At 48.4% G+C, this 14,227-nt stretch overlaps 1 pseudogene across 1 annotated transcript; it reads left to right on the top strand.

Moving 5' to 3' along the window:
• Positions 1–3,434: 3,434 nt before the first annotated feature.
• Positions 3,435–5,837, top strand: LOC307193710 (polyadenylate-binding protein 4-like; annotated as a pseudogene). The gene is made up of 2 exons: positions 3,435–5,249; positions 5,385–5,837. The product of its transcript is annotated as a polyadenylate-binding protein 4-like (transcript).
• Positions 5,838–14,227: the final 8,390 nt, after the last annotated feature.

Here is a 14,227-nt window from a genome sequence, read left to right as displayed (position 1 = left end):
ATGTTATTGGTAACTCAATACAGTGCGGTGACACCAAATGGCAGCATGTGGAATCTTTTCTCTAGCCGGACAACCAGAAAAAGACATGTCCAGGCAGAGAGCTCAGTTCTGCAGCCGTGCCTCAAGCCTGACTGATGTGGCAATCTGGTTTTTTACCTATGCCTCACCCCCCAGCCAGCTGGGCTCCGGTTCAGCCCTGACTTCTGAGAAAGCAAAGGCCTGGTCTCTAGCTAGTCTCTAAGCAAACTACCCAGTTCAGTTTGCTTTTGCCTCAGCCCCTCACGGTCTGCAAGCTAAGGCCCCTTTATCACAGTCACGGGTAAACCCCATGATGACCCTTTAAGGACAGTCTCTGACTGGCATTCTAGGGCCCTACTCATAAGCTTCTCTGCCACTGAAGTGTTAAAAGACACCTTTAAAAGGACTGCTTTGTTTTCCTCCCGATGGCAGTTCCTGGCACATAGTCAGTGCTCAGCAAATATGTTTTGAATAAAACAATGAAACGCCTCTTCAGCTAGGCAATGGAAGCAGAAATAGCCCAATCAGATGAGGTAATAATAGCCACCATTTCTCAAACACTGACTACCTGTCAGGCACCTGCCAGGTTGAACTATATGAAATGCCATTTTTAAAGGTCACAAGGGTCAAATAGAGATGATTTCATATAGTTCAGCCTAATAGTTTACATTCATCATCTCATCTAATTCTCACAACAAAGATGTGAGAATTATCCCCACTTTATAGATGAGGAAACTGAGGCTCAGAGAAGAAGTGACTTGCTCCAGTTTACACAGCAGGAAGCAGCAGAACCTGGATTTGTTGTACCCAAGTGGTCTGATTCCAGAGCTCGCCCGCTGAACCCCTGCTCTTGACTACCTCATCTTAGGAACAACTTTCTAACCCGAGTTCAATGAGTCGTCATTCTTTTCTTCATAAATGCTGCCTTTGCACTTGTCATTTTTTAGCATACTGGATGAACTATTTCGAATCTTATAACGAGAACACCTGCCACCTGCAAGCAAGTGTCTGGAGATTATAGGATTCCTGTAAACCCTTCAAAGGCAATAGAGCCCAAAGTGAAATAACTTCTACATAATACAGAATATGCTTTCAAGTCTTCCGCTCAGAGTCAGATGGCATCTCACAATCATGAAATGTAAATTATAGTCATTCATCCACCCATTCATTCTTTTTTGTTAATATTACTGTAAGCATCTATTGTGTGTAAAACTGGAGCGATCATATAATCTTTCATCTAAACCAGAATGAAAGGGGGCACTACTAATAATTTTACCAGTTTAACAGATGAAAACTGGGACCATGCTGAGCAAACCAGGATGTCTCTTCTCCCTGAAAATCCTGTGTCTGAGACATGATCTCATCCCTCAAGGAACTGAGAGAGTCAGGGAGACAGGAGAACAAAGAGGCAAACAGATGGAAGAGACACTTGATAAATATTTGCTGAATGGAGGAATGAATAAGGCACAAAAGCTGTGGAATCATACATACACGCGTGCGCACACACACACACAATTATTTCCAGCCAGGAGAGTGACCAAGGGTGGCCTTAGTGTTCAACTGGGCTAGACTGTTGAATGAACGCAGGAACGCATGACTGGGCAGAGAAGGGAAGAAAGGCTGCCGAGCTGAGCAAGGACACAAAGGGGTGTAAGTATATGACAAGCTTGACAAGCTTGAGAAATGGTGAGTATACGGAATGGCAAAGATATAGACTGAAGTCATACTGGAAATACTAGGTTTTGAGCAATGGAAACCCCCTGAAGGTTTGGGGCTGCTGCAGTCACATGACCAATCCTGTATTTTAGAAAGAGGACAGTAACATATATTCCTTTGTTGCTATTAAGAAACTACCTGAGGAGGGATTTCCCTGGTGGCACAGTGGTTATGACTCCGTGCTCCCAATACAGAGGGCCCAGATTTGATCCCTGGCCAGGGAACTAGATCCCACATGCATGTGCAACTAAGAGTTCGCATGCCACAACTAAGGAGCCTGCCTGCCGCAACTAAATAAATAAGTAAATAAATAAAATATTTTTTAAAAATACACATAACATAAAATATTTTAAAAAAAGAAACTACCTGAGGAATGATCAAACCATGGTACATCCCATTTATATATTTTGTAGCATGTAAGATGAAATAGATCTATGTGTACTGACATGGAAAGAGCTCCAAGACAGAGCACTTGATATATAAAAAAAACGTCAAGCAAAGCCATGGATTTCCGTAGACACATATATGTGTATACACACGCAAAGAAAAAGGTATGGGAGCAATCCCATGAAACTGACAATAGTAATCACCTCTGGGAAAAGAAGCGTGACTGAGGGGATTTAAAATTTATCTGTGTTGCTTGAAATTTTTACACAGTGAGAATTTAATTACATATGTACTTTTAAATAAGTTTTAAAGTCGCCTGAAACCCTTGGCATCTTATTTATGCTGAAGTCTTTCCATCCTGATTAGCATAATCTCTTTCTCCTAATAATTCACAGTTCTCTTTTACCTTTTTTCTCCCCCCAGCTGGGCTTCCCACCACCAGTTGAAAATTGATAGCTCCTTACAGATACTAATTCATTTTCTCCTCCTCCCTGTGAGGTGACTATGATTTTTTTCCCCCATTTTACACAATAGGAAACTAAGGCACAGAGAGGTTAAGTAACTTGCTGAAGGTCACGTAATAAATGGCTGTCCTCTCTCCGCCCCGGGTCGCTGCAGCCTCCGCCGCTTTCGGGCCTAGCAGCCTGAAAAAAAAAAGAGAAAAGGATTAAAAAAAAAAAAAAAACCAAAACGCTTTAAAATCCATCAGGGACTTCCCTGGTGGCGCAGTGGTTAAGAATCCGCCTGCCAATGAAAGGGACACAGGTTCGAGCCCTGGTCTGGGAGATCCCACATGCCACGGAGCAACTAAGCCCATGCGCCACAACTACTGAGCCTGCGAGCCACAACTACTGAAGCCCGTGCGCCTAGAGCCCGTGCTCCACAAGAGAAGCCACCGCAACGAGAAGCCCACGCGCCGCAACTAGAGAAGCCTGCGCGCAGCTACGAAGACCCACCACAGCCAAAAATAAATAAATTAAATAAATAAAAAATTTTTTAATCTTAAAAGAAAAGAAAGAAAAAAAAGAGCGAATCCTCCTCGTAGGACCCGCGGGGCAGTCACTTTTGCACGCTTCCGGCCTGCCCACTGCCGCCGCACCTAGGCGTCCGTGGGTCCCCGTCCGTTGGTGCAATGGTGAGCCGCTCGCGCGCCCGTGTTCACGCGCCTCCGCCCGCCCCCGGCGCGCCGGCCTCCGCGCTCCACGTGTCCGCGCAGCCCTTCTCCCGCCCGGCGAGGGAGGCGGCTGCGCGCTCCAGCCGCCCCGGGCTTGCCGAGTGGGCACCAACAAGTATTTGGTTTCCCTCTTCCCCGGGCTGCTGTAATCTTAAACTGCCGGGAGCCCGAGGCCTATATTTATAGAGAAACGCACGTTCCGGAGGCCGCCGTGGGCACCACTGGGTTGCCTCTGGGAGAATTTTTGTAATTTGGAGGGCAGTCCCCGTTTTAATTTTTTTCATTTTTTGAAATTGGGAGCTTCCAGACCAGGACAGCTGAAACTTAACAAACTCCCAGGGAGAGCCGTATTGTTTTTGAGAGCCTTTTGTCTGCGGTTTGGCATTCTCGTCCGGACTGTCCCCGAACTCCTCTCAGGCCCTCCCCTCGGAGCCGACTCCAGCTTCTCTGAGCTTCACGGCCACCTGTGAGCCGCGGCACGGGCCTTGGCTCGGAGGGGAGCCCCCTTTGTCCTGTGTGGTCCCTCTAAGAAGTCCTCCTGGCGGGGCTCGGGGTGGTGGGGAGATGAACGCTGCGGCCAGCAGCTACCCCAGGGCCCCCCTGTACGTGGGTGACCTGTACTCGGACGTCACCGAGGCCACGCTGAACGAAAAGTTCAGTCCTGCGGGGCCTGTGCTGTCCATCTGGGTCTGCCGCGATATGCTCACCCGCCACTCCCTGGATTATGCCTACATCAACTTCCAGCACACAGCTTTCGCGGAGCGGGCCTTGGATACCGTGAACTTTGATGTGATTAAGGCAAAGCCAAGACGTATCATGTGGGCTCAGAGGGATCCCTCTTTGAGAAAATTTGGTGTGGGAAATACCTTCACCAAGAACCTGGACATACAGATAACAAGGCACCGTATGATACTTTTTCTGCTTTTGGAAACATTGTCCTGCAAGGTGGTGTGTGATGAGAACGGCTCTGAGAGTTATGCCTTTGTCCACTTTGAGACCCAGGAGGCTGCCGACAAGGTCATCGCGAGGATGAACGGCATGCTCCTCAATGACCGCAGAGTGTTTGTGGGCAGATTCAAGTATCGAAAAGAGTGGGAAGCTGAGCTTGGAGCCAAAGCCAAGGAATTCACCAATGTTTATATCAAAAACTTTGGGGAAGAGGTGGATGATGAGAGTCTGAAAGAGCTATTCAGCCAGTTTGGTAAGACTCTGAGTGTCAAGGTGATGAGAGATCCTAGTGGGAAATCCAAAGGGTTTGGCTTTGTGAGTTACAAAAAACACGAGGATGCCAATAAGGCCGTGGAAGAGATGAATGGAAAAGAAATCAGTGGGAAAGTCATTTTCGTCGGCCGTGCACAGAAGAAAGTGGAACAGCAGGCCGAGTTAAAGCGAAAATTTGAACAGCTCAAACAGGAGAGAATTAGTTGCTATCAGGGGGTGAATCTCTAAATTAAGAACTTGGATGACACCATTGATGGTGAGAAGTTAAGGAAAAAGTTCTCTCCTTTTGGATCAATCAGCAGTGCTAAGGTGATGCTGGAGGATGGGAGAAGCAAAGGGTTTGCCTTTGTCTGCTGCTCATCCCCTGAAGAGGCAACCAAAGCAGTCACGGAGATGAACGAACGCATTGTGGGCCTCAAGCCACTGTATGTCGCCCTGGCCCAGAGAAAGGAAGAGAGAAAGGCTCAGCTGACCAACCAGTATATGCAGCGGGTGGCCAGGATGAGAGCAGTCCCTGCCAATGCCATCTTAAATCATTTCCAGCAGCTGGGGGCTACTTTGTGCCAGCAGTTCCACAGGCCCAGGGAAGACCTCCGTATTACCTAACGAGTTAGCACAGATGAGGCCTAAGCCACGCTGCAGCAAGGTGGGAGACCTCAAAGCTTCCAAGGAATGCCAAGTGCTATACGCCAGTCTGGGCCTCGTCCAGCTCTTCGCCATCTGGCTCCAACTGGTAATGCTCTGGCCTCTCGCGGCCTCCCTACTACCACTCAGAGAGTCGGATCTGAGTGCCCAGACCGCTTGGCTATGGACTTTGGTGGGGCTGGTGCCGCCCAGCAAGGGCCGACTGACAGCTGCCAGTCTGGAGGTGTTCCCACAGCTGGGCAGAACCTAGCGCCTCGTGCTGCTGTTGCTGCCGCTGCTGCTCGGGCTGTTGCACCTTACAAATACGCCTCCAGTGTCCGCAGCCCTCACCCTGCCATCCAGCCCCTGCAGGCACCCCAGCCTGCGGTCCATGTGCAGGGGCAGGAGCCGCTGACCGCCTCCATGCTGGCCGCAGCACCCCCCCCCCCGCCCCCAAGGAGCAGAAGCAGATGCTGGGTGAACGTTTGTTCCTCCTCATCCAGACGATGCACTCAAACCTGGCCGGGAAGATTACGGGGATGCTGCTGGAGGTTGACAGCTCGGAGCTGCTGCACGTGCTGGAGTCCCCGAGTCTCTCCGCTCCCACATGGATGAAGCTGTGGCGGTCCTACAGGCTCATCATGCCAAGAAAGAAGGTGCCCAGAAGGTGGGCGCTGTCGCTGCTGCTACCTCGTAGACAAGGACAAAGCAATTCACAAGCCAAATAAACCCTCATGGAATTCAGCTCAAGGTTTGCAGACTTCCTAGCTCGTCCTATGGACCTCAACACCAAGACCCACAAATTGCGCCTTTAGTAGGTCATTTTGTATCAAAAGGTCAATTTTGACGTGCCTAGAATTTTTCAATTAAAAGAATATATTCTCTGGGTTCTGATATGGCCCAGACAGTGTTAACTTTTTTTTTCTATTGTGAGTTTTGATTTTTTCCCCCCAGAAATTGGTTTTGTTTGATGTACCCAAGTCTTAAGTTTCTCAATAAAGAAAAAAATCTCCATAATAAATAAATAAAAATGACTGATATAACAGGATCTGAACCTCCCAAAGGACTGCATACTTAACCATTCCATCTCCCTGCCTCTCTGGAAAGTCAACTTGCTTTTAATATTCTGCATCCCTCTGACTTCTTTTGCTTTCACTGAGCCGATATCTAGCCATTACAAATGAAATTTACCACCATTCCCTTTTTGCATTTCATTTACATGGTTCTGTCTCTGATACAAAGGGGTGTTCAAAATTCATACTCAGCTGGAAAGGGAGTTTTATCACATACTGTGTTTAAAAAGCACACACCCACACACATCCAGAAGACCAAATTAACTGCTAATTTGAGAGTATGCTGGTGATGTGGCAGGCAGATGAGAGCGGGACAGAGGTTGGCAGTGTGGGTGAGCTCTGATTTGTGTGTGTGTGTGTGTGTGTGTGTGTGTGTGTGTGTGTGTGTGTGGTGCTATAGGGTCCACCAACGTGACAGTCCCCAGAAGGCCTCAGGCCACTTACTAAGTCCAGCAGCTGAGCTGACTTCAGCTGTGTGAAACGCAGCCCCATCTGGAATGGGGGTGGCTTGTGACTTTTTGGCTCCGGGAGTTCATAGAGACTGCTCATGAAATTGGAGAAGTCTGTAGCATATGATTGTCCCCATCCCACTCAGACAGAATATTTTGAGAAGTCTAATTATATAGTGAGGGTGGAAGGGAGCGGGTTTAGATAAGCCCTTTCTGAGGGCAGGTTGGAAAGGGCCTATAGGGAGCCCTGGGCAGTTCTGCGAGGCAGGGGTGCCCTCTGCAGGTAAACCAGAGGGGCTGCAACCACTGTGTTCCCATGGGCCTTGGGGGCATGTCCGTAGCCCAGCCATCCCCCTAACAGAAGATGCTCACCTCCTCGCTGTGTGACTTAGGGTGAGTGGTTGACCCTCTCTGAGCCTCAGTTTCCCCAACCGTAAAGGACAAAAACCCCTACCTCATGAAGTTGCTGTAGTGATCAGAGAGAGAAAATGCACCCAAACTGCTCTGCAGAGGGCCTGGTACACAGTAAGTCTTCCAAATGTGGCAGCTACTACCAGCAGAGGCAGTAGCAGCAACAGCCCCATTATCACTGTCACTGGCATCTTGAACAATAGTAAAGATGACGACGGAGTGATCTAGCAGAGGGAGAAGGGCTTCTCTGAAAGCAAGCACAGGCAGGGCTGGGGCAGGGGCTGGAGGAAATCGGGGCCAGGCAGCCCGAAAGCATTTTGATTTACCAACTATGTCTATTCCAATTCTGGGAGACAGTTTTCGCCTCCTCTTCTCCCTAGAGCCCCACGGTGCCGAATTACACTGCTCCCTGGAAGCAAAATACCCCAGGCAGAGAGCTGGGATATACTTGGAGGAGCCCAGATGTTTGCAAATCTCACAGTGGTGGACCTACTCACACTGATCCGCAGAAGGGACTCTTTCTACAGCTGAAGGGAAGGAAGGAGTCCCTTCTGTCTAACTTTGTCTCCTACCGTGACCCAGCTCCCAGCCTCTCTGTAAGGGTGTCCTGCTTTCCCCCTCCCTCCACCTCCCCACCTCCCCCCACCCCCCATAGATCAGAGGGCTGGACCAGGTGGAGGCCTGGGCTGTGATCACCACCATCCGTTTCCTCCACCATTCCTGCCCACCCAGGCTCACTCCTTCCTTCACTCTGGTCCCTGCAAAGGCACCCAACCCTCTTGACGTATCCTAAAAGGTCTCTAATGCTAACTTCAGGGAAACAAACAGGGGTTAGCAAGACTAAGATAAGATGGAGAAGTTACTAAAAATAAGTAAAGGAAGAGTAGACTCTGGTCTTCACCAGGACAAAAAGGAACCAGGGTGATTGCTCTCAGTTCCCCTGACTGACTCAGTTCTCTGGTTTTTCTTGGAGAATACTTCCTTTACTTAAAAATTTGATGTTACAAGAGCACCCAACACGGATTTCGAGTTAAGAATTCCTGATTTAGGGGAACTGGTTCTGCCGTTTATGACGTGGAAGATTTGAGGCAGACTGTGAGCTTTTAGGGGTTTCCACTCCTTTTAAGTGAAAAGAAGGGTATTGAGGCCTGTGAAGTCAGGAACTCGTCTGCTTTGCTCACCACTGAATGCTTGATGCCTAGAAAATGCCTGCCACACAGAGGCACGCAGTGACCATTTGATGAATGAATGTGATAATAACTGTCTCTCCAAAGAACTGTTGTCTGGATGTAAAGAACTTCATAAATGGGAGTATCTACTCCACTTAAGCTAAAAAAAAAATTTTTTTTGATGTTTTGTTCATCACGAATTTTTTTGCATTTTTTTAATAGTGCACTAAAATATTACTTATCTTAATGAACCGAGTTTTTTGACCATCTTAAATTCTGTGCACTCACCTTGCACTAGTCCTGGCCCAGAGATTAAAGCTGCCTGGGTCTCCACTGGGCTCCCTCCTCCCCAAACAACCCACCCTTAACCCCATCTCTCTTTTCACCTTCTACAAGGAACAGGGACAGCTCACCCTTTGTTTTTATTTACTCCTTCCTTCAACCAATACTGACTACATACCTACTATGTGCTAGGTCCCGAGCCAGGCACTTTGGAGACAAAGACGCACTTGTTCATTCATTAAATGTTTTCTGGCCACCTTCTGGGTGCCCGGTCACTGTGCCAGGCTCTGGGGACACAACAGTGAACAAGATAGACATAGTTCTTGACCTCTGGTGTGAGAAGTTCAGAGGATAAATATATTCGTAAAGAATTAAAAACAAACTTATTGCAGATAGCAATAAGTTCTACAAGGAAAATAAAGTGAATAGGCCATGCCCTCAAAATGCCCACAGTCTGGGGAGACAGACACATAAATGGGTAATTGTTAAACCAGGTGTTATGTACATGGATGGCAGATGCAGAGGATGTTTCAATGGAGGTGGACAAGAGGTGATTTCCTAGGGAGGAGAAAGTTGGAGCTGAATCTTAAATGGTGAGGAACTGGCCACATGGAAAAGGAGGAAATGGCACCCCAGATCCAATATGGAAGTGAGCAAAGGCTTGGAGGTGAGGAACAAGGAGGGGAGCAGAGCTGGTTTTATCACAGGGAGAGATGAGACAGGAGGGGCCAGTCTTGGAGGCCACTGGGACCCTAGGTGGGAATGCCCAGAAGATGGCTGGAAACGAGAGAGGGTCAGCCAGAGAGATGGAAGACGATGGCCCATTAGTCGAAGGCAAATAAAATTCTGAATTTTGGATGAGAAGGCCCCTGAGTCCCAGCACAGGGATCTATTGGGGTGGAGTGAGTTTTTCTCAGAGACAAAACTCTCCCAGGCTATAAAATCATCAGGTATTCAACTTTCCTTAGCCCTATGCCTGGAGGGAATCCAGTCTGGTTGCCCTAAATCACAAGACACTCAAAACATAGTTGAGTGTACAAATGACAATTGATTCTATGCTTTTTGGTTTTAATTTTTAATTTCCAGCCCTTGGAGAAGAAAGAGGTCCTGAAGCAAGATCCCCACCCATAATTGTTCAGCTTTCTCGTTATCCAAAGGCTGAAGTCTGTAAAATGGAGTTAGTTATGCCAACCCCCAAAAAAGTTGTTATGAGGACTAAAGGAGACTGCTTATGGAAACACCTTTGTGAGTGATGAAGTTCAGAATAAACATAAAGCCTCTAGCTAACCGGCGAAAAGCAGTACTTCACTAGCTAGACAAGTGGAAACAAACCAAATAACTTTGGGTCTTATCACAGACCCTTGGGAAGATATGTCAGGAGCAGGCCATGAAAATCTCTAAGTCCTCCTGTAGCTGTGCCTTTCTGGAATCCCAAAGTTCAGGGCGGAGGTACAGCTGCCCAGGAATTTATTTCTCCATAAATTTGAGCTCCCCAAATCCCCATGAAGCCCAGGAATGATGTGACTGCAGGGTGCGTGGGCCCATTGGCACCAAGAGCACCTCCATAAATCAAGGTCTCACTCCCGCTGGCCTCAGACTGCTTTTTCCAAGGTGACTGGGCAAAGCAAAAGGGTAGTCACTAACCTAGGAGTGGCATCTGCCTCTGAGAAGAAAGAACCCTGCAAATGCCTACAGGACCAATTCTCTAGAAACACATCCCTCAGAAGGAGAGGTCGCTCTTCCTTCATCTCAGAAGGTAATGCAACCAGGAGGACTTCAAGGGAGGGTGATAATCTTCCCCTGAGTTCATCCAATTTGAGTAGCCCCTTGAGGCAGACTTGGAGGAGCCCTATTCCAGTGCGGGGTCAGCCCCAGTGAAAAGTCAAGGTGACCACAGCCCTGTCACCAGTTACCCCTAGGGCAGCTGCCCAAGGCAGCCCCCCAAGGCAGCCATGTGAATCACAGAATCTTAAATCAGCTGGTACAACACCCTGATGATACAGGCGAGGGAACTATAGGCCGGAGATGGGGAGGGACTAGTCCAAGGTCACACAGTCTCCAGGGGAAGATTCAAGGTTAGACCCAGGGGTCCTGGCTGTTTCTTGTGGCCTCACTACACACCTCCTCTAATGAGGCCACGTGGCAGATCTAGCCCAGGACTCCAGGAACTAAGCCTCATCCACCAATTCATTTGGCCACCTTAATTTCTCCAGTAGCATCTAAATTATGTGAGTGTGGAAGCCAAAGAATATAAAAAGGTGCCTTTCACAAGGGTAGGGGATTAAGAAGTACAAACTACTAAGAAAAATAAACAAGCTACAAGGATATACAGTACAATACAGGGAATATACCCAATACTTTATAATAACTATAAATGGAGCGTAACCTTTAAATTTTGTGAATCGTGTCATACACCTGAAACTTATATAATATTATACATAACCTATAACCTCAATTTTTTTTTTCTTTTGGCCATGCCACGCAGCTTGCAGGATCTCAGTTCCCTGATCAGGGACTGAACCCTGGCCTTCGCAGTGAAAGTGCCAAATCCTAACCACTAGGCCACCAGGGAACTCCCTCAATGTTTTGAAAAGGTGCCTTTCAGGGACTTCCCTGGTGGTCCAATGGCTAAGACTTCACGCTCCCAATGCAGGGAGCCCAGGTTTGATCCCTGGTCAGGGAACTAGATCCTGCATGCCGCAACTAAAGATCTCCCGTGCGGCAAAGATCGTGCATGCGGCAATGAAGATCCCATGTGCTGCAACTAAGACCCAGTGCAGCCAAATAAATCAAAATAAATATTTTAAAAAATATATAAAAAAATAAAAAGGTGCCTTTCTTGGACTTCCCTGGTGGCGTGGTGGTTAAGACTCCACCTGCAAATGCAGGGGACACGGGTTCGAGCGCTGGTCCGGGAAGATCCCACATGCCGTGGAGCAACTAAACCCGTATGCCACAACTACTGAGCCTGCGCTCTAGAGCCCGCGAGCCACAACTACTGAAGCCCGTGCGCCTAGAGCTCATACTCCGCAACAAGAGAAGCCACCGCAATAAGAAGCCCGCGCACCACAACGAAGAGTAGCCCCCGCTCGCCGCAACTAGAGAAAGTCCGCACACAGCAACGAAGACCCAACGCAGCCAAAAATAAAACATAAATAAATAAATAAATAAAAGGAAAATAAAAACCTGCCTTTCATATGTGAAAAACAAGTGGGCAGAGAAGGAAAAACATCATCCTGGGAAACACAGGTACCTGCAAAGTTAGCTAACTACATGAACTGCGGGAGGTGACTGAAGAGACCATGTGACTTGGAAGACAGAGGCCACACCTGCCCAAGGTAATCAAGCCCCCAGAGTTTTAACCGATCAGTGTTCTTGGCCTCCTTAATAGAAATTGATAAAAGGCCAGACAAGAAATTCAGGCAAGGCTTTATTGGGGCTCCTGCTGCAACAGTGGTGAGTGAGAACAAGTTACAGGTTCCCTTGCTGGCTCACTGAGGAGGGGTGAGCTGGGTTGGGGTGTGTCCAGGGGTCAGGCCAGAGGGGTGGCTTAGGGGATCTGTCCTCCCCTTTGGTGGTGGTGTGTGCGGAGGGCATGGGCGGTACCCTGCTTTTGCTCCCGGCTCTTCAGAAGTGGCAGTTGGGTTTTTGGTCTTTTTGTATCTTGTTGTCCATCATTTGCCCAAACTGCACATGAATGCAGTTATTTTTAGTCCCTTATAGTTTCTTTATATTTTGTTGCTCCAGGAGCCATTTGTCCAGGTACAAGCACTGCAGAAAAGGGTCTCAGGTCCCAGGTCCCAGGTCTGAGATGAACTAAGCAGGGGTCTGGAAAAAGCAGCTGAGATGACTGAAATGGAGCCTTAAAACACAGTCACACAACCTACTGTATAGCACAGGGAACTCTACTCAATGCTCTGCGGTGATCTAAATGGGAAGGAAATCTAAAAAAAGTGTGGATATATATATACGTATAACTGATTCGCTTTGCTGCACAGCAGAAACTAACACAACATTGTAAAGCAACTATACTCCAGTAAAAAGTAATTTAAAAAAAAACACACTCACACACACAACACTTTCATAGGACTGTTGTGGGGATTATGTAAGATGATGGATCATAACGTCTGGTACATAGCAGGTGTTCAAGAAATGGTTTCTGACACTAAATGGCTAAGCCATGAAGGGCCTGGTTCCCTTCTCGCCCCTCTTTTACAGAACAGAGCTTACTGTATTGCAATCGTCCAGTTGCTTGCCTATTGAGAGTAAATTCAGTGAGGGCAGCAACCACGCCTGGCTTGTTCACACACTGTAGCACCCCAGCTCCTGGCACATAATAGGTGCTCCATGCAGATTTTTGAACAAACGAAGGAACGAACAAACAAATGAATTGAGGCAGGAGATAGATGGGCCCCAGGCTGAACAGTTTCTCCTCTGTGGACAGAAACTCCAAAATAGCAGAAACTCCATAAAAACAGGATGATGGAGGAGTTGGGCCCTGACCAGATAAGAGATAAAAGACCACCTATTCCTCATTCTTGGAATCAGGGAGACCTCCTCGACTACACATGTGCAGAAAGGCTCCTTGGGGGCTTCCGTGGTGGCACAGTGTTTGAGAGTCCGCCTGCCGATGCAGGGGACACGGGTTCGTGCCCCGGTCCGGGAGGATCCCACATGCCGCAGAGCAGCTGGGCCCGTGAGCCATGGCCGCTGAGCCTGTGCGTCCGGAGCCTGTGCTCCGCAATGGGAGAGGCCACAGCAGTGAGAGGCCCGCGTACCGCAAAAAAGAAAAAAGAAAAAAGACAGGCTCCTTGGAGGTCAAAAAGGGAGGAGGGGGGCGCCACCTCATAGTAAGTGATGTGAAGTACCCATAGGCCTCTTCACTACAATCCATCTTGGCTAAGAGATGTGCACGCACACAGGGGAGGACCCTGAGATATACCAAATACCGACTCAGAACCAGGCAAAGCAAGATGACTAATCAAAGGAAACCCGGAAGAAATGCCCCATAAAAGTGATTCAAACCAAAAGGGTGCGATTCTCTCTATGAGTCCACCCGTGTATCTAGCCACACGTACTGTACTCTTTTTTTTCTCCTAATAAACACTTCACTTGTTTCACTACTTTCTGTCTTTGTGGGAATTCTTTTTCTGCAAAGCTGAAGAAACAAGGCCTTGCCACTGACCAGTGGTCTAGTGGCTAGTTTTCGTGCTCTCACCGCTGCGACCTAACCTCAATCACTGGCCAGGAACTGAAACCCTCTTTCAAGCCGCTGCAAGGCGGAGGCCACCAGAGATCAGAATTAATGAATGAATGAATGACACTTCTGCCGGTCATCTTTGAAGTCCCCGCGGTTCATTCACCAACCCCCCTGATTTGCCCGCCACTAAGGGGGTTCTCAGGATGTGGGAGTGTTGAAACCTGGACAGTCTCAGGCAAACCGCACTATGTCTGACAGAACTCAGCGACAGAGTTGAGTGACGTGATTGATTGATAAATGTTCAGGAAGAAAGGGGTTAAAATCGGGATAAGGGGCTTCCCTGGTGGCGCAGTGGTTGAGAGTCCACCTGCCGATGCAGGGGACGCAGGTTCGTGCCCCGGTCCGAGAAGATCCCACATGCTGCGAAGCGGCTGGGCCCGTGAGCCATGGCCGCTGAGCCTGCGCGTCTGGAGCCTGTTCTCCGCAACGGGAGAGGCCACGAC

This window comes from Stenella coeruleoalba (assembly GCF_951394435.1).
Source record: "Stenella coeruleoalba genome assembly, chromosome: 1".
NCBI lineage: Eukaryota > Metazoa > Chordata > Mammalia > Artiodactyla > Delphinidae > Stenella > Stenella coeruleoalba.
The sequence above is the reverse complement of the archived record's forward strand: the minus strand, read 5'-3'. Positions and strand labels throughout refer to the sequence as shown.